The sequence below is a fragment of the Gorilla gorilla genome, chromosome 17 (assembly GCF_029281585.2).
Source record: "Gorilla gorilla gorilla isolate KB3781 chromosome 17, NHGRI_mGorGor1-v2.1_pri, whole genome shotgun sequence".
In the NCBI taxonomy this organism is placed as follows: domain Eukaryota; kingdom Metazoa; phylum Chordata; class Mammalia; order Primates; family Hominidae; genus Gorilla; species Gorilla gorilla.
This window is the reverse complement of record NC_073241.2, coordinates 87080785-87100314: the sequence shown is the minus strand read 5'-3', so window position 1 is coordinate 87100314 and position 19530 is coordinate 87080785. Positions and strand designations below refer to the sequence as shown.

The following is a 19530-nucleotide window of genomic DNA, read 5'->3' as shown; positions in this document are numbered from 1 at the left end:
GGCGGGCAGATCACGAGGTCAGGAGATCGAGACCATCCTGGCTAACACGGTGAAACCCCGTCTCTATTAAAAAAATACAAAAAATTAGCCGGGCGTAGCTGCGGGCGCCTGTAGTCCCAGCTGCTCCGGAGGCTGAGGCAGGAGAATGGCATGAACCTGAGAGGCGGAACTTGCAGTGAGCCGAGATCACGCCACTGCACTCCAGCCTGGGTGACAGAGTGAGACTCTGTCTCAAAAACAAAAAAAAATAAAAAAAAATACATAAATAAAAAGAAACTGAGATTATAAATACTTGTGGTTCAAACTGCTAAATTTGGGGGTATTTTGTTAGGCAGCAACAGATAACTAATACAAGGGCAAAGATTTAAGGTACAATTAAAGTTGCCGCTTGCATGTGGGGAGCTCACTGTCTGGTAAATGCTTCTGTTGTTGACCATCACTGGAAAGTCAAGATGTGATACCATCACGTTTGTTATTTCCTGATAAAAGGCTCCCACAGTTTCCAAGCTTCAGTTTTGTTCCACCTATTATTTGTTTTTTCATTTAATTTTTGGAATAAGTAATACATGCAAATGGTACAACCTTCGAAAGGTACAAAAGGGTATTAAGTGTCAGCCTTGGCCAGATAAGGTGGCTCACGCCTGTAATCCCAGAACTTTGGGAGGCCAAGGTAGGAGGATCGCTTGAGCCCAGAAGTTCGAAACCAGCTTGGCCAACACGGCAAAACTCTGTCTGTACAAAAACTACAAAAAATTAGCTGGGCATGGTGGCACACGCCTGTAATCCCAGCTACTTGAGAAGCCGAGGTGGGAGGATCACTTCAGCCTGGGAGGTGGAGGTTGCAGTGAGCCGAGATCCCACCAGTGCACTCCAGCTTGGGCAACAGAGTGAGACCCTGTCTCAAAATAAATAAATAAATAAAAAATAAAGTGTCAGTTTTCCTGCCTCCTTTTAACCCAGTTACCCAACTCTCCTACCCAAAGGCACTGGCCATCACCAGTTTATTGGTTATCTTTTTAGAAATCATCTTTGTGTTTACAAACATATATATTCATGTTTCTTTTTTCCCCTGAAACAAATGACAGTGGAATTTGACTTTCAATGGCCTGTCTCAGGAAGATGGTAGATATATAACAGATTGAAATCTTACATAGTTTCTGCATTGGATTCCTGCATTGGATTCCAGCTTTCAATAGATAAGAAATTAGCCTGGCTAGGCACTGTGGCTCACACCTGTAATTCCAGCACTTTCAGATGCTGAGCCGGGCAGATTGCTTGAACCCAAAAGTTCAAGACTAGCCTGGGAAACATAGTGAAATCCCATCTCTACAAAAAATGTAAAAATCAGCTGGGTGTGGTGGCACATGCCTGTAGTCCCAGCTACATGGGAGGCTGAGGTGGGAGGAATCACTTGAGCCCAAGAGGTCAAGGCTGCAGTGAGCTGTGATCACACCACCATACTCCAGCCTGGGCGACAGTGAGACCCTATTTAAAAAAAAAAAAAAAAAAAGCCTGAGAAAACAGTTGGAAAGGAAGATAACAGATTGCATAATGATCGGCCTGGAGTAGGACTTAGAGAAGCCATCTGGAGTATTGAAGACATCCAGATGAACTGCTTTTGAAGAAGCTTCCACAATGGAGTATCTTGTTGACCTTTGAGGGAAGGGGGGTGAAAATAACATATTAGGAAATGTCCTAGACAGTTGTTCCAGCCTTTTCTCCTATTATTTTCTAGCCAACTTCTCCCAAAGAAGGCTTCATATTGTGAAAAATAATTGCTTTTTTCTTTTTTTTTTGGTGACTTGGTTCCAGTCACTTTTAAGGATCTAAGGTGACTCTGAGTTAGACAGGAAATGAGTCCTGAGAACAGATATGAGGAGGAAAGAAAAGGGCTTGCTGTTTTATTTCCCCTCCTTTCTCTCACCTCAGTGGGCAGATGTGGGTGACTGTGGTTGATTGTGTGGGTGGGCTCCCACGCTCCAAAACAAGTCACTCTTTCCCTGCCTGGCCCTGAGACCTCCATCACTTGTCTTAACCTCTTCATGTCTCTGTTTCTTTCCTGCAAGGTGAAGGTCATTAAACGAGATAATTAAAATGACTTTCAAGAGTGGTGGAAGCCTAATTCACGTGAACTCACATGAATGCGAGGTGGTACTATTACAGTCATTAGCTTTAAAATTATAGCAGCATGCCCAACAAGACACAGTGGAGGCAAAGGGTCGTTGGACAGAACTCAGCTGCACGCCAATGTTAGTTTTGTTTCCTTAACGTGTAGTATCGGTTCCAAATGGAATTGAATCATCAAGTATGCTTACCTGGTTTGTTATGCCAAGTAACAAGATTGGCCAATCCTTCTTATTTATTGTTCAGAAACTATAGAAGAAAGCAGCCAACAAATGATGATGGTTTTTCAGTGACTCATGCCTCCTTTGATTAGAATCCAATGTAGCCTACTCCTTATCCTGGCATCATTACTAGATATTGCCTTTTATTTTGACTAATGGAGCACATGAATGGATAGATTTTAAAGAAATGCCTAGGCTGGGCGCAGCGGCTCACGCCTGTAATCCCAGCACTTTGGGAGGCCAAGGCAGGCGGATCACCTGAGGTCGGGAGTTTGAGACCAGCCTGACCAATATGGAGAAACGCCGTCTCTACTAAAAATGCAAAATTAGCCGGGCGTGGTGGCACATGTCTGTAATCTCAGCTACTTGGGAGGCTGAGGCAGGAGAATTGCTTGAACCCAGGAGGTGGAGGTTGCAGTGAGCTGAGAATTCACCATTGCACTCCAGCCTGGGCAACAAGAGCGAAACTCCATTTAAAAAAAAAAAAACAGCTCCCTCTCCCTCTCCCTCTCCCTCTCCCTCTCCCTCTCCCTCTCCCCACGGTCTCCCTCTCCCGCTCTTTCCACGGTCTCCTTGTGATGCCGAGCCGAAGCTGCTGCTGCCATCTCAGCTCACTGCAACCTCCCTGCCTGATTCTCCTGCCTCAGCCTGCCGAGTGCCTGCGATTGCAGGCGCGCGCCGCCACGCCTGACTGGTTTTCGTATTTTTTTGGTGGAGACGGGGTTTCGCTGTGTTGGCCAGGCTGGTCTCCAGCTCCTAACCGCGAGTGATCGGCCAGCCTCGGCCTCCCGAGGTGCCGGGATTGCGGACGGAGTCTCGTTCACTCGGTGCTCAGTGGTGCCCAGGCTGGAGTGCAGTGGCGTGATCTCGGCTTGCTACAACCTCCACCTCCCAGCCGCCTGCCTTGGCCTCCCAAAGTGCCGAGATTGCAGCCTCTGCCCGGTCGCCGCCCCGTCTGGGAAGTGAGGAGCGTCTCCGCCTGGCCGCCCATCGTCTGGGATGTGAGGAGCCCCTCTGCCTGGCTGCCCAGTCTGGAAAGTGAGGAGCGTCTCTGCCCAGCCGCCATCCCATCTAGGAAGCGAGGAGTGCCTCTTCCCGGCCGCCATCACATCTGGGAAGTGAGGAGCGTCTCTGCCCGGCTGCCCATCGTCTGAGATGTGGGGAGCACCTCTGCCCTGCCGCCCCGTCCGGGATGTGAGGAGCGTCTCTGCCCGGCCGCCCCGTCTGAGAAGTGAGGAGACCCTCTGCCTGGCAACCGCCCCATCTGAGAAGTGAGGAGCCCCTCCGCCCGGCAGCCGCCCCGTCCGAGAAGTGAGGAGCCCCTCCGCCCAGCAGCCACCCCATCTGGGAAGTGAGGAGCGTCTCCGCCAGGCAGCCACCTCATCCGGGAGGGAGGTGGGAGGGTCAGCCCCCCGCCCGGCCAGCCGCCCTGTCCGGGAGGTGAGGGGCGCCTCTGCCCGGCCGCCCCTACTGGGAAGTGAGGAGCCCCTCTGCCCGGCCAGCCGCTCCGTCCGGGAGGGAGGTGGGGGGTTGGCCCCCCGCCTGGCCGGCCGCCCGGTCCGGGAGGTGAGGGGCGCCTGTGCCCGGCCGCCCCTACTGGGAAGTGAGGAGCCCCTCTGCCCGCCCAGCCGCCCCATCCGGGAGGGAGGTGGGGAGGTCAGCCCCCCGCCCGGCCAGCCGCCCCGTCTGGAAGGGAGGTGGGGGGGTCAGCTCCCCGCCCGGCCAGCCACCCCGTCCGGGACGGAGGTGGGGGGGTTAGCCCCCCACCTGGCCAGCCGCCCCGTCCGGGAGGTGAGGGGCGCCTCTGCCCGGCCGCCCCTACTGGGAAGTGAGGAGCCCCCCCGCCCGGCCAGTCGCCCCATCCGGGAGGGAGGTGGGGGGGTCGGCCCCCCGCCCGGCCAGCCGCCCCGTCTGGGAGGGAGGTGGGGGGGTTAGCCCCCCGCCCGGCCAGCCGCCCCATCCGGGAGGGAGGTGGGGGGGTTAGCCCCCCACCTGGCCAGCCGCCCCGTCCGGGAGGTGAGGGGCGCCTCTGCCTGGCCGCCCCTACTAGGAAGTGAGGAGCCCCTCAGCCCGGCCAGCCGCCCCGTCCGGGAGGGAGGTGGGGGGGTCAGCCCACAGCCCAGCCAGCCGCCCTGTCCGGGAGGGAGGTGGGGGGTCAGCCCCCCGCCCGGCCAGCCGCCCCGTCCGGGAGGGAGGTGGGGGGGTCAGCCCCCCGCCAGCCAGCCGCCCCGTCTGGGAGGGAGGTGGGGGGGTCAGCCCCTCGCCTGGCCAGCCGCCCCATCCGGGAGGTGAGGGGCGCCTCTGCCCGGCCGCCCCTACTGGGAAGTGAGGAGCCCCTCTGCCCGGCCAGCCGCCCCGTCCAGGAGGGAGGTGGGGGGGGTCAGCCCCCTGCCCGGCCAGCCGCCCCGACCGGGAGGTGGGGGGCGCCTCTGCCCGGCCGCCCCTGCTGGGAGGTGGGGAGCCCCTCTGCCCGGCCACCGCCCCGTCTGGGAGGTGTGCCCAGCAGCTCATTGAGAGCGGGCCATGATGACAATGGCGGTTTTGTGGAGTGGAAGGGGGGGAAAGGTGGGGAAAGGATTGAGAGGTCGGATGGTTGCCGCGTCTGTGTGGAGGGAGGTAGACATGGGAGACTTTTCTCTGTACAAAGAAAAAATTCTTCTGCCTTGGGATCCTGTTGATCTGTGACCCTACCCCCAACCCTGTGCTCTCTGAAACATGTGCTGTATCCACTCAGGGTTGAATGGATTAAGGGCGGTGCAAGATGTGCTTTGTTAAACAGATGCTTGAAGGCAGCATGCTCGTTAAGAGCCATCACCACTCCCTAATCTCAGGTACCCAGGGACACAGACACTGCGGAGGGCCGCAGGGTCCTCTGCCTAGTAAAACCAGAGAACTTTGTTCACTTGTTTATCTGCTGACCTTCCCTCCCCTATTGTCCTGTAACCCTGCCAAATCCCCCTCTCCGAGAAACACCCAAGAATGATCAATAAAAAATAAAAAATAAATAAAAAAAAAAAAAAAAACAAACAAACAAAAAAAAAAACAAAAAACATGGCCAGTTGTTTCACTGCTCTCTGACAGAATCCTGACAGAATCTCTTGCTCTAGGTAGAACAACCAATTTTTTATTTTAGGCTACTCATCTGTGACCTTGATAATATGGAGTTAGAATTGCTTCCTCCTTTCTATTTCTTTCCCCCCTCCCTGTCTCCTTCTTTCTCTTTCCTCCCTTCTCCCTTCCTCCGTCTTCCTTCTTCTGTCTTTCCTTCTCCTTTTCCCTCCATTCCCCCCTCTCCTTCCTCCTTCCCTCCTCCTTTCTTTTTCTTTCTTTCGTCTCTCTCCCCCTCCTTCCTTCTCTTTCTCTTTTCTTTTTTTGAGACAGGGTCTCCCTCTGTCACCCAGGCTGGACTGCAATGGCATGATCATTGCTCACTGCATCCTTGACCCCTGGGCTCAAGCAATCCTCCCGACTCAGCTTTCCAAGTAGCTGGGACTACAGGCACATGCCACCATGCCCAACTACTATTTTTGTACTTTTTGTAGAGACGGGGTTTCACCATGTTGCCCAAGCTGGTCTCGAACTCTCCAGGCTCAAGCAGTGCACCCCTCTTGGCCTCCCAAAGTGTTGGGATTACAGGCATGAGCCACCACACGTGACCTCTGTCTCTCCTTCTCTTTCTCATCTCCTCTGTGCCAGGCTCTGTCCTGGGTGTTCATCATACAACAAAGAGAAAAGAGACAAGATTCCTGCCCCTATGGAGTTGGCATTCTTGTGTGGAGAAGAGAATAAACACACTAATATGTGGTATTAACATTTATCACAAGTTGATGATATGTGCAAGGAAAAATAAATAAGCATGAAGGGCAAAAGAGGTGAGGGCTTACTATTTTGTCCAGGTGACTCAGGGAGCCTTATTAATAGGTGACTTTTCATTCAGTCAACAAACATCCGTAAGATAGTTACCGTACATTGTACTGTATTCTAGATGCTGGGGATGTAGCTAAACAAAATAAGCAAAAATCCCTTCGCTCTGGGAGTGTACATTCTGGTTAGAAGAGATTATTAATAAATAAATTTTATTTTATTTATTTTTGAGATGGAGTCTCACTCTGTCACCCAGGCTGGAGTGCAATGGCACAATCTCGGCTCACTGCAACCTCCGCCTCCAGGTTCAAGCAGTTCTCCTGCCCCAGCCTCCCGTGTAGCTGGGATTACAGGCACACACCATCATGTCCAGCTAATTTTTGTATTTTTGTAGAGACGGGGCTTCGCCATGTTGGCCAGGCTGGTCTCAAACTCCTGACCTCAGGTGTTCCACCTGCCTTGGCCTCCCAAAGTGCTGGGATTATAGGCATGAGCTACTGTGCCCAGCCTAATAAATTTTAAAGTCTGATAGCAGATGAGAAGTGCTATGGACAACAATGTAAAGAAGGGGGACTGGCAAGGCTGGGGTTTAAATATGGTGGTGATTGATTGGGCTCCTAAAAAGGTGACATTAGAGCTAGGACGGTAAGGTGAGGTGCTAAGCCTTGTGGCTATGGGGGAAGAGCATTCCAGGTACAGGAACAGATACTGTGTGGCCCCAAGCTCCAGGACCAGGGAGACAGCAGGGTGGCTGTAGATGAGAGGGAAAGAGAGCAGGTAGATTTTGGGTTTTACTCTGAGAGAAGTGAGAACCCACTGCAGAGTTTCGAGCCGAGGAGTAACTCCATCTGATTACCTTTGGAAAGAATCAGCCTGCCCTCCATGTTGGAGTTAGACTGAAGGGCATGCTGTCTGGGGCTACCTCTAATCCGGGTGAGGGAGAACAGAGCTTCAGCCAAGCAGCTTGCAGGGAGGTGGGGAGAGGTTTTAGGTTCTGGAAACATTTGGAAGGCAGAGCCTAGGGCTTACAGATGGATAGGGAGCAGGGTAGGAGGGAAGATGAGACTCCAGCATGACTCTAGGTGTTTGGCATGAGCACCTGGGAGATGGGGTTGCCTTTTACTGACGTGAGGAAGCCTGGGGGATAATGGAGTTATGAGGGAAATTGAGGGGTTCAGTCTTAGGTTTGAATAGACACTTGAAGTTTGAAATTTAGCTTCCTTTGGCTAAATATGGAAACATTTGGGGGGACCACCCTCTTCTTGAATAAAATGCTAATAAGTGCGTATAGAATGTCGGGGCCAAATAAGAACCCTTGCAGAGTTCAGCTGCCTGCAGCAGTTGCTAAGGCTAGAAACTGGGCACCTTTTTCAATGTTTTTCCTCCCAGACCCCCTGCCCGGATGAAGTGAGTTGTAAAATGCTGCCTCTGCCTCTGAAAGTTCTGCCATAAATCCCATCCTTTCTGTCTGCACCACCTTATTAGCCTCCGCCTTTGGCCCCTGTTGCCAGAGGACAGTAAGGACTTTCTGCACTCTTGTCTTGGCCGCAGATTAACACCATCTCTTCCTGGAGTCCTTGGTCAGGGTTATCATTTCTTTCTTTTCCTTTTTTTTTTTTTTTTAGACAGAGTCTCACTCTGTCACCCAGGCTGGAGTGCAATGGTGTGATCTTGGCTCACTGCGTCCTCTGCCTGCTGTGTTAAGAGATTTTCCTGCTTCAGCCTCCTGAGTAGCTGGAATTACAGGCATGCACCACCACACCCAGCTAATTTTTGTATTTTTAGTAGAGATTTGTTAGTAGAGCCTCTGCCTCCCATAGTGTTGGAATTACAGGCACGAGCCACCGCTCCAGGCCTAGGGTTATCATTTCTAAAATGCAAATCTGATTAAAACAGTTCGTGTTGTTGAGGCCCCAGGCTCTTTGCACAGATGGATCCTGCACTTCTGCTCCCCACCTCCTCACCCCTGCAGATGCTTCAACTTCAGGAACCAACTCACTTCTTCCAGAATAGCTTCCTCGGCCCCCTTCCCTGCTCTATGTCCCCATTGTCCCTGTTACTTCTCCATCACAGCAGACAGGCTTCTGTGCACCGAATTCCTAGGGTCTGCCTCACCCTAGACTTTAAGCTTCGTAGGGACAGGAGCCACGTTGCTCACCAGCAGCTGACTGAATACCTGCCACGAGGTCAGGACGTGTTGTTTACTCAATGCATGGGAGAACTCAAATGGCCTTTCCCTGCTTAGCACACAAATTCCAAATGCCTCTAGCACCCAAGGCCTTCCCAGCCTTGCCTCAGTCTGCTTTCCAGTCTCCTCTTCCAACTCTCTTCTTCTTCCTCCCCTGTCTACCCGCACTTTAGTAACTGAACTAATCCTGTGTGCCTTCAGTGCTGCAGAATATTTGCCCCCAGGGATTTCTTTCCAGAAATGCCTTTCTCCTCTCACTTTCTATCTCCCAATCAGATAGTGGCCCGGCTTGGGACTTGACCTTCAAGGCCAACTCAGCATCCCTCCTGTCTCTCTCCATCCCTGACCATCAGGTATAATTGACTGCTTTCTCCTCCACTTCTCCCTGCTAGCAATACTCACAGTGAATGTCATGGTAAGGTGTTTATTTGCCACTGATGGGCGGGTGGTAGAGGAACAATGGAATTTTACATTTTAGGAGGCTTGTTCCTTATAATTATCTTAGCTCTTTTATAAAGCACTGATATGTAACAAAATTACAGGTTTGAACTCAGAAAGCTTGCAAACTTTTTGTTTTTGTTTTGTTTTTAGGATAACTTTAGGGAGATTTCTAAGTATTGTATAGGTTCAGTTAACCAACATAACATGTTTTTTAGGAGTATAAACATTATAGAGATGTCTGCCGAATAATCAGTATGTTGATTGTAGTTTTAATCGTGAAAATTGGGGTGGGAACAGCTAAAGGCAGAGCTAACTGGTTTTTTCCCAGGTATTTATCATGAGTTGTGTGCCTTAGGCTGTGTTCCCTTTTGAATGTGGTTTTTCTGGTTGTTCTGACAGCACTGCTAAGTGTGCCCTTTGACATTACTGGAGAACTAATTTATATTGATGGTGCCACTCATATCTTTGGAAACTGGATATGTTCTGATCAGCTCATTGATTTCCAACCTGTAGGATTACAGTAAAATTTAGACCTGAGGCACCACCCAGAGACTCCTGCTGCTGTATGTGGCCTGAGTGAATCAAAATATGCTTGGACAGCTCATTATTTAACAGAGAGAAAACTCTGCCTTTGGCTTTTGAAGAGCAGATGTCCAAATGTAACTTGTCAGCCTGATTTTTGGAAGCTTGAGCAAGGGGAACCTGGTAATCTCAGACTATTTCGTAATTATAAAGAAAGTGAATTGAAGGATCAGGAAGTAAGGGAATTGCCTAACAATAGGAGATGCACCACGCCCAGTGCTGAGAGAGGTAGACTATATCACGCTTAATAAAACTGTTTGAATGCATGATGGACTACTCCCATATCCTCTAAAGGAGGTAGTCTGACTCCTACAGAAACAGCTCCATTTTGATTTTAGGAGGTGGTTGTGATATAAGACTTACCATCTTAATTCTGCCATCAGTTGCAATCAGCATTAATTGCAAATCTCTTTCTGACAAAAATTCAAGTCCAGGCAGGGTGCAATGGCTCATGCCTGTAATTCCAGCACTTTGGGAGGCTGAGGTGGGCAGATCACTTGAAAAGGAGTTCAAGACCAGCCTGACCAACATGGTGAAACCCTGTCTCTACTAAAAATACAAAAATTAGCTAGGTGCGGTGGCACGTGCCTGTAATCCCAGCTATTAGGAGGCTGAGGCAGGAGAATCGCTTGAACCTAGGAGGCAGAAGTTGCAGTGAGCCGAGATCGTGCCACTGCACTCCAGCCTGGGCGACAGAGTGAGACTCTGTTACAGAACAAAACAAACAAAATTCACATCCGTGTTCCTAGAAGAACGGTGACTTTAACTCGTATCTGACTGTCCCTTTGCTGTTCTGTCCTTAACATTGGGGCATGTTGACACGTTTTCACCTACAGGTATATTGCCATGAACTTGCAATCTGCCGCAGTAGGCAAGCCCCAGTATACCTGTCCCCTGCGTGTGGTTTGCCCCCAAGGGGTAGCCTCACCACTGGCTGGCTTGCCGTGCATCTCAAAGTCCCTGTCTCAGCCTCTCCTTCTCCTCTATCCCATTTCTACCCATCTGGAGCTCCTGCCTCAACAATTTGGCTCCAGGGGTACCTGTTCTGAGGGTGGGCCGGCTGGAGGCAGGAGAAAGGAGCCTTGTGTCTCACGGAGTGAGGAAGATCCCAAACTGGATGGAGGCAAAGTGGATGCTAACTAAATTCTGTGGTGCCATTGCATATAGAACACAGGACTGTCAAGGCAAGTGGCATTTTGTGGACTGCTCTGGAAAGAGCTAAACAAATTTTGAGACATCTAACCGAAATGTGAAAACTTGGACTGCGGTTTCCATTGGCAGCTGGGGTGGGTGGGCACCTAGGGAAGCTTGCTAGGCTGAGGCACTTCTGCCTGAGTGCAAGAAAAAGCAGTTCTCATTAGCTGGGCATGGTGGCGTGCGCCTGTAGTCCCAGCTACTCAGGAGGCTGAGGCAGGAGAATCGCTTGAACCTGGGAGGCAGAGGTTGCAGTGAGCTGAGATCGCACCACTGCACTCCAGCCTGAGTGAGAGAGTGAGACTCTGTCTCAAAAAAAAAAAAAAAAAATGCAGTTCAGCAGTTCTCAGCATGAGGGTTTTGTGAGCAGGATGCTGGGCTGGCTGGGTTTTAATCTGGACTCTACCGCACACTTGTGAGACCATGGACAAGTTTCTTGACCTCAGTGTCTTCATTTATACAAGGGGAATAACAGGACCTACCTTATTGGATCCTTGTATATTTAAATGCATTTGTGTGTGTTAAATGTTTGGTGTGGTACTTGACACATAGCATTGGCTCAATAAATGCTAGCTGGTGCTATCATTAATACATTATGAAATCAGAATTACAAATAAAAGTTCTTCGATCAGATCTACTATTTGCTGTGCATTTGGGATGCCCCAGGCTCAGTGCTCCTGAATGAGCTTACTTTCCCCACATCCATTTCAATTATCTACTCTGGAGTCATCTTTGGCTGTTTCTTGCCATTTGAGATAGTCCGATGGCATTTATGATATTTTAAAAATCAATTTAGAGGGAAGTGTGTGTGTTTTCATGAATTAAGGCTCAAACCAGTTGCCTACTGGCTTAATGAAGTACTAGCAGTTTCTTGCTTTACCCCAGCACCTCCAAGGAGCCTTGCACTGAGTTTCTTGCTAGTGGGTCTTGATTTTTAACTAAATGAGGAATTGGTGAATGAATGATCTTCCATTCATAGTGGGTTTGGAGTGGGAAGGCGCACGGGCATACCTAGAAAGCTCTAGAGAAACTAGCTTTATTTGAACCCAAGGAAGGCATTTAATAGCAGAGCAGGGAGAAGGGAGCCAATCAGATCTGGCAGGGCAGGCCCAGGAGGAAATACGGCTCTGAGGATGGAAGAGTCGTGGGGCAGGCAGAATGCGTGGCTCTAGGGAATGGCGGCCAGGCCTTCCTGCCCATCAGAGGTTTTGCGCAATGCATACACTTGGCTCTGCTTTCTTTCTGAGCTGGTCCTCCCCTTAATATGCCTGGGTCAGACTACGGTTGAGCAAGGAAGCTGTCCTGTCTGAGTACACTTCCCAAAGCCACCTGTCCCTCACCATCAAGATAAGGATACTCAGCCACCCACCTTACTCACTGGGAAGCTGCCCACGTGATCCTTCATGGAAAGTGGAAGGCGGGCTCTGTTTATCTAGGCTGGTAAAGTCCTTGTGGAGCAGCTGGGAAAACAAGAACATCTCTGAATTTGTAGAATTATCATCTACCTCTGGCTTCTTGGACTTTTTAACTGGTTACAGTGTTTGCTGCTATGGTCAGCCCAAGGGTTAAGCCTTTCTCTTGGGTGTGTGTTTCATTTTACAGCATAACTCATTTCCTCCTTGCATCGATTTCCACTTCTATCCTTGGCATAGGGATTTGTTACCAACTTGGCATGCAACCATCTCTTGCATTTTATTTTTAGAACTTGGAGTAAGGATTAGCTATGTAATATTTTGAATCCTTCATACTGACTTTGGTAAAATACACAATAGAGAAAGCTTTAAAAGCTTAGCTTTTTTTTTTTTTTTTTTTTTTTTTGTCATGTAAACAGTAAAAATGGCCTTTTAGAATTCTAATCTGGACTATGCTTTCCTCCCTCAATTCCCTTGACTGGTTATTTTTAGGATTTACAGATGGCTTTGGAGAATAGGTATGATTCTAGGATTCTTCTTAGTAGCTTAAGAAAATTCTTTTTTTTCTTTTCTTTTCTTTTCTTTTTTTTTTTTTTGAGACAGGGTCTCACTCTGTTGCCCAGGCTGGAGTACAGTGGCATGATCTTTGCTCACTGCAACCTCCGCCTCCTGGGTTCAAGCAATTTTCCTGCCTCAGCCTCCCCAGTAGCTGGGACTACAGGTGCCCACCACCACACCTGGCTAATTTTTGTATCTCTTAGTAGAGATGGGGTTTCACTATGTTGGCAAGGCTGGTCTCGAACTCCTGACTGCAGGTGATCTGCCTGCCTCAGCCTCCCAAAATCCTGGGATTACAGGCGCGAGCCACTGCTCCCAGCCAGAATTCCTTATATCTCATTATAAAAGTGATATCTAGGATATTTGTAGACTGTATATAATGTATAATTGTTAATTGTCTTGCTTTATACCCTATAGATTTTTTAAAAATCAATTTAGAGCTCTGTGTGTATATATTTGTATGTGTGTGTGTTTTCATGAGTGAAGACCCAAACCAGTTGCTTGCTGGCTTCAGGCAGTAAAACCAAAATGCCTGGCAAGTCTTAGATCTAATCCTGTTTATACTTCATTTCCTGGACCAGCGCTGGCTTAGGGAACTTTCTGGGATGATGAAAGTGTTCTGCTTTTTTTTTTTTTTAGATGGAGTTTTGCTCTTGTTGCCCAAGCTGGAGTGCAATGGCACGATCTTGGCTCACTGCAACCTCTGCCTCCTGGGTTCAAGCGATTCTCCTGCCTCAGCCTCCTGAGTAGCTGAGATTACAGGCGCGCACCACCAAGCCTGGTTAATTTTTTGTTATTTTAGTAGAAACAAGGTTTCACCATGTTAGCGAGGCTGGTCTCGAACTCCTGACCTTAGGTGATCCACCCACCTCGCCCTCCCCAAGTGCTGGCATTACAGGCATGAGCCACCGAGCCCGGCCCAAAAGTGTTCTGTTTCTAGCCCCTAGTCACAGGTGGCTGTTGAACACTTGAAATGAGGCTAGTGCAACTGCTGATCTGGCTTCTAATTTTAGCTAATTTAATAGCCACACATGGCTCGTGGCCACTGTACTGGATGGCACAATGGCCTTGGGTTTTTCTTACCTGAGCAGCAGAAGGCTTTCTGAGGAAATGGAGCTTGGGTTGTGTGAGATGATGCGAGAATTAGAGGGGCATGTACAACTGCCCCCTTCCCCACCTGCTTAGTCTGCGACTCTACTGGACCTATGCCTTCTCCCAGAGCTGATGAGCTCACCTTAGTTCTTAGAGCTTCAATTCTTGAATGCTGCAAGCCTGCCTGAGGTTGGCTTCCTTTTATCCTGTGGATAAACTGTAGGATTCCAACGTCCTTTTTGATAGACCTCACCTCTCTCTTCCTTACTCATTTACTTTCCCCATCACTCTCTGACTGCCCATGACATGGAAAGATTTGCAATTTCAAGAACAGGCTGTTCTTACCTCTAGACCTGTGCAAATCGGACACTCTCCACCTGAAATGCTCTGTCCCTTTCATGCACCTGTCTGACTCCTACATGTCCTGTAGGTCTCAGGTTAGACCTCAATTTCTGCAACACCTCCTCTAGGAAAGGCTTTCTTGACCTCTCCTAGGACAGGTGGATGCATTACCTAGTATGTATACTGGGTGGATTCCCATCACAGCACACTTGATTGAAACTGCTTCTTTACCTACAAGTCCCTCCTCCTGCCCTAGAGCTTCTTAAAGGGTGGTCTCTGTACCGGCAGCACTGGCATCACCCGGGAGCTTGATGGAAATGAAGAGTCCTGGACCCCAGCCCAGTCCCCCTGAGTCAGAAATCCTGAGTGTAGGTGCTAGCAATTTGTGCTCAACAAGCCCACCAGAGGATTTTCATATGTGCTAAAGTTTCAGAGCCATTGGGCTGAACTCTTAGCCTCATTAAGGTAGGATGTGTGATTTTTGGTTTCCCACTGTCCCTAGCTTTTAGCACACTGCCTGGCTAGATACTTGAGAAACACAGTCAGAGAAGAAATTCCAGTTATTCTTTTGGCAACTTGTCTGATCAGGAAATTTTTTAGTTGAAATCAGTTGAATCTCTTCTCCTTTCTCCAAAGGAGATAAAGAACAACTGAGTACTTAAAAAAAAATTATTGTTATCTGGGCTCGGTGGCTCATGCCTGTGGATCACCTGAGGTCAGGAGTTCGAGACCAGCCTGGCCAATATGGTGAAACCGTGTCTTTACTAAAAATACAAAAAATTAGCCAGGCGTGGTGGCAGGCACCTGTAATCCCAGCTACTTGGGAGGCTGAGGCACGAGAATCACTTGAACCTGGGAGGCAGAGGTTGCAGTGAGCCAAGATGGCACCATTGCACTCCAGCCTGGGCAACAAGAGCAAAACTCTGTCTCAAAAAAAGAAAAGAAAAGAAAAAAAAAATTATTGTGATAAAATATACACAACATACAATCTACCATCTTAACATTTTTTTTTTCTTTTTGAGACAGAGTCTTGCTTTGTTGCCCCAGCTGGAGTGCAATAGCGTGATCTCAGCTCACTGCAACCTCTGCCTCCGGGGTTCAAGCGATTCTCCTGCCTCAGCCTCCTGAGTAGCTGAGATTACAGGCACCTGCCACCATGCCCGGCTAATTTTTGTATTTTTAGTAGAGGTGGGGTTTCACCATGTTGGCCAGACTGGTCTCTAACTCCTGCCCTCAGATGATCCAGTCAGCTTCCCAAAGTGCTCGGATTACAGGTGTGAGCCAATGCGCTTGACCTTAACCTTTTTTTTTTTTCTTTTGAGACGGAGTCTCACTCTGTCACCCAGGCTAGAGTGCAGTGGCGCGATCTCGGCTTACTGCAACCTCCACCTCCCGGGTTCAAGCGATTTTCCTGCCTTAACCTCCTAAGTAGCTGGGACTACAGGTGCCCGCCACTATGCCTGGCTAATTTTTTGTATTTTTAGTAGAGACGCGGTTTCACCATGTTGACCAGGCTGGTCTCGAACTCCTGACCTTGTGATCCGCCTGCCTTGACCTCCCAAAGTGCTGGGATTAAAGGCATGAGCCACTGCACCCGACCCAACCATTTTTAATTATACACTTCAGTGTCTTTAAGGGCATTCACATGGTTGTGCAGCCATCACCGCCATCCACCTCCAGAAGTTCTTCTCCAACTGGAGCTCTGCACTCATTAAACAACTCCCCTTCCTCCCAACCTTTGGCAACCATCATCCTACTTTCTGTCTCTGAATTTGCCTACTCTGCATTCCTAATGTAAGTGGAATCATACATCATGTGTCCTTCTGTGACTGGTTTATTTTACTTAGCATGTCTTTATGTATGTGCCAGGATTTCCTTTTGAAGGCCAAATGATAGTTCCTTGTCTCTATACCACATTTTGCGTATCCAGTTATCAGATAGCATTTGGATTGTTTCTACCTCTTTGCTTTTGTGAATATCACTGTTGTGAACATGGGTCTACTGTATAAATATCTGCTCGGATTCCTGCCTTCAATTCTTTTGGGTATATACCCAGAAGTGAGATTGCTAGATCCTATGGTAATTCTATGTTTATTTTTTGAGGAACCATTATGCTATTTTCCATAGTGGCTACACCGTTTTATATTCCCACTGGCAGTGCAAAAGTGTTTCAACTCCTCTGCAGGCTCACCAACACTTATTTTCTGTTTTTTTTGACAACTGAAAGTGAAAAGTTAATTCAAGAATAGTGTCAGGCTGGGCACAGTGTCTCACACCTGTAATCCTAGCATTTTGGGAGGCTGAGGCAGGTGGATCACTTGAGGCCAGGAGTTTGAGACCAGCCTGCCTAACATGGTAACATCCCATCTCTACTAAAAATATAAAAATTAGCCAGGTGTGGTGGCAGGAGCTTGTAATCACAGCTACTGAGGAGGCTGAGGCAGGAGAAACACTTGAACCCAGGAGGCAGAGGTTGCAGTGAGCCGAGATCACACCACTGCACTCCAGCCTGGGCTACAGAGCAAGACTCGGTGTGAAAGAAAGAAAGAAAGAAAGAGAGAGAGAGAGAGAGAAAGAAAGAGAGAGAGAAAGAAAGAAAGAAAGAGAAAGAGAGAAAGAAAGAAAGAAAGAGAGAGAGAAAGAAAGGGAGAGAAAGAAAGAAAGAGGGAGAGAAAGAAAGAGAAAGAAAGAAAAAGAAAGAAAGAAAGAAAGAAAGAAAGAAAGAAAGAAGGAAGGAAGGAAGGAAGGAAGGAAGGAAGGAAGGAAGGAAAGAAGGAAGGAAGGCAGGCTCCCTGGGGCAGGTGGCTGCACAGTCATGGCGGAGGTGACCAAAGCCACATGTCCGTCGTTCGTTCATCTGTCCATGCCAGATGGATCGTGGGGAAGGTGATTGGGACAAAAATACAAAAGACTGCTAAAGCGAGAGTGACCGGGCTTGTTCTGGATCCCTATTTATTAAAGTATTATAATAAGTGGAAAACCTCCTTTGTTCACGATGGCCTTCGGCAGTGCACAGCTGGGGATATCGTGCTTCTCAGAGCTTTACCTGTCCCATGAACGAAGCATGTGAAACATGAACAGGCCAAGATCATTTTCAAAGTTGGAAAAGTCATAGATCCAGTGACAGGAAAGCCCCGTGCAGGAACTACCTACCTGGAGAGTCTGTTGAGTTCAGAAACTACCCAGCTAAGCAAAAATGTGGAAGAACTCAGTATCTCTTCGGCACAGTGAAGGAGGAGTGGAAGAAGGAGCTAAAGGGAAAGATTGACATGTTTATATTATGCAAAAATAAATTTTTCAAAGCTTCATCCCCCCGCCCTCCCCCCAAAAAAAGAACAGTGAAGAATTGTGTCAGAGGAAGAGAAAGTTTTCCAAACTTTCTTCAATTTACTTACTTGGTCAATTAAAACCCATACATGGAGTACTTATTGTGTGATAAGTTGCTGTGTGAAAAGAAATGACATCAATAGAATTGATTCTATTAGGTTCTGTTTAGTTCTAACAAACTTGAAAATGTTTGTTAGAATTTGAAAAATAAATGCATATGAAAGCTTAAATGTTGAAATGTTACCTCTCGTTTCTGATACAATTTGTGGAAACAGAGCTCTATCTTTAGAGTACAATTTTTTTTTTCTTTTGAGATGGAGTTTCGCTCTTCTTGCCCAGGCTGGAGTGCTGTGGCACGATCTCGGCTCACCATAATCTCCGCCTCCCAGGTTCAAGCGAATCTCCTGCCTTAGCCTCCCTAGTAGCTGGGATTATAGGCATGTGCCACCAAGCCCGGCTAATTTTGTATTTGTAGTAGAGACAGGGTCTCTCCATGTTGGTCAGGCTGGTCTCGAACCCTGACCTCAGGTGATCTGCCCGCTTCGGCTTCCCAGAGTGCTGGGATTACAGGCATGAGCCACCGCGCCCAGCCTAGAGTACAATTTTTTAACAACCATTTCATTCTGACAATCAATCCTAAGAAATGACTTGATAACAGTGCAAAAAACGTGTGTTCAAGGAGTTCATTTTCCTTCACTTAGATTCTCATTCTTTGAACTCCTGACTTTCTTAGAACTCCAAGTGCCAGTTATCTTTGGATCAAGAGAAGTAATCTCTATCAACATCTGGTTGCTATGTCTCAGATTTTTAAAAGATTGTTCAAGGCTGTAAAGACACAGCCTTGAATTACTAAGTTTGGGAAGCACATTGCTTCATCAGGAGATAATGGGTTTGGAGTTTAAGTAACAGAGAGTATTGCTGTAGGAAAGATATTCCAAGTGTTAAAAAGGAACAATGAAAAAGCAAAAACGTAAGTAGGTTCATGTTTATGGTGCTGGGCACATGCACCACTGTTCACTGTAAATATCTTTGATTTGTCATCACTTGAGGATCACGGGGTATAAGCAGCCTATTGCTCTCCTCTTCTGCCTTTACTGTGTGTTCCACTCTTGAGAGTAAGACTTAATGCAAGAGGGCATTCTTTCAACTAGGTACCATGTGTGTCACTATACATTTGCCAAACCCCACACAACAAAGAGTGAACCCTAGTGAACTGTGGACTTCATGTAAACTAGGGACTTTAGTTACAATATGTCATTACTGGGGCCGGGCACATTGGCTCACACCTGTAATCTCAGCACTTCAGGGGGCTGATGCGGGCAGATCACTTGAGGTCAGGAGTTCAAGACCAGCCTGGCCAACATGGTGAAACCCTGTCTCTACTGAAAATACAAAAATTAGCCGGGCATGGTGGTGGGCACCTGTAGTCCCAGTTACTCAGGAGGCTGAGGCAGGAGAATCGCCTGAACCTGGGAAATGGGGGTTGCAGTGAGCCGAGATCACATTACTGCACTACAGCCTGGGTAACAGAGTGAGACCCTGTCTCAAAAGAAAAAAAAATATATATATATGTGTGTGTGTGTGTGTGTATCTCATTATTGGCTCATCAGTTGTAACAAATGTGCCACTCTAATGCAAGATGTGAATAGCGTACACTAAGGCACGGGGCTGAAAGGATATGTGGGGATTGCCACTCCATTTTTCCGTAAACCTAAAACTATTCAGTAATAATCCTTTTTTTTTTTTTTTTTTTTTTTAAACAGAGTCTTGCTCTGTCACCAGGCTGGAGTGCAGTGGCGCAATCTCGGCTCACTGCAACCTCCACCTCCCAGGTTCAAGTGATTTTCCTGCCTCAGCCTCCCGAGCAGCTTGGACTACAAGTGTGTACCACCATGCCCAGCTAATTTTTGTATTTTTAGAGACGGGGTTTCACCATGTTGGCCAGGAAGGTCTCAATCTTTTGACCTTGTGATCCGCCCGCCTCAGCCTCCCAAAGTGCTGGGATTACAGACGTGAGCCACTGTACCTGGCCTAGTCCATTAAAAAAAAAAAAAATAGGAAAAGAAAAAAACCTATAGAATTAGGAGATTTAGTGCCAGAAAGGACCTCAGCCATCTTCTGGAGAAATGCAGGGACAGACTTTACCTGTTCCCCATTCCAGGTTCAGTATTGGGTTCAGGTTCAA

At 48.1% G+C, this 19530-nt stretch overlaps 1 protein-coding gene and 1 pseudogene across 3 annotated transcripts in view; both read left to right on the top strand.

The window, feature by feature from the left end:
* ATP8B1 (ATPase phospholipid transporting 8B1) overlaps positions 1–19530 on the top strand; it is a 156423-nt gene that overhangs the window by 25370 nt on the left and 111523 nt on the right. The gene's annotated exons all lie outside the window — the stretch shown is intronic.
* On the top strand, positions 16544–17421 carry LOC101144692 (small ribosomal subunit protein uS17m-like; annotated as a pseudogene).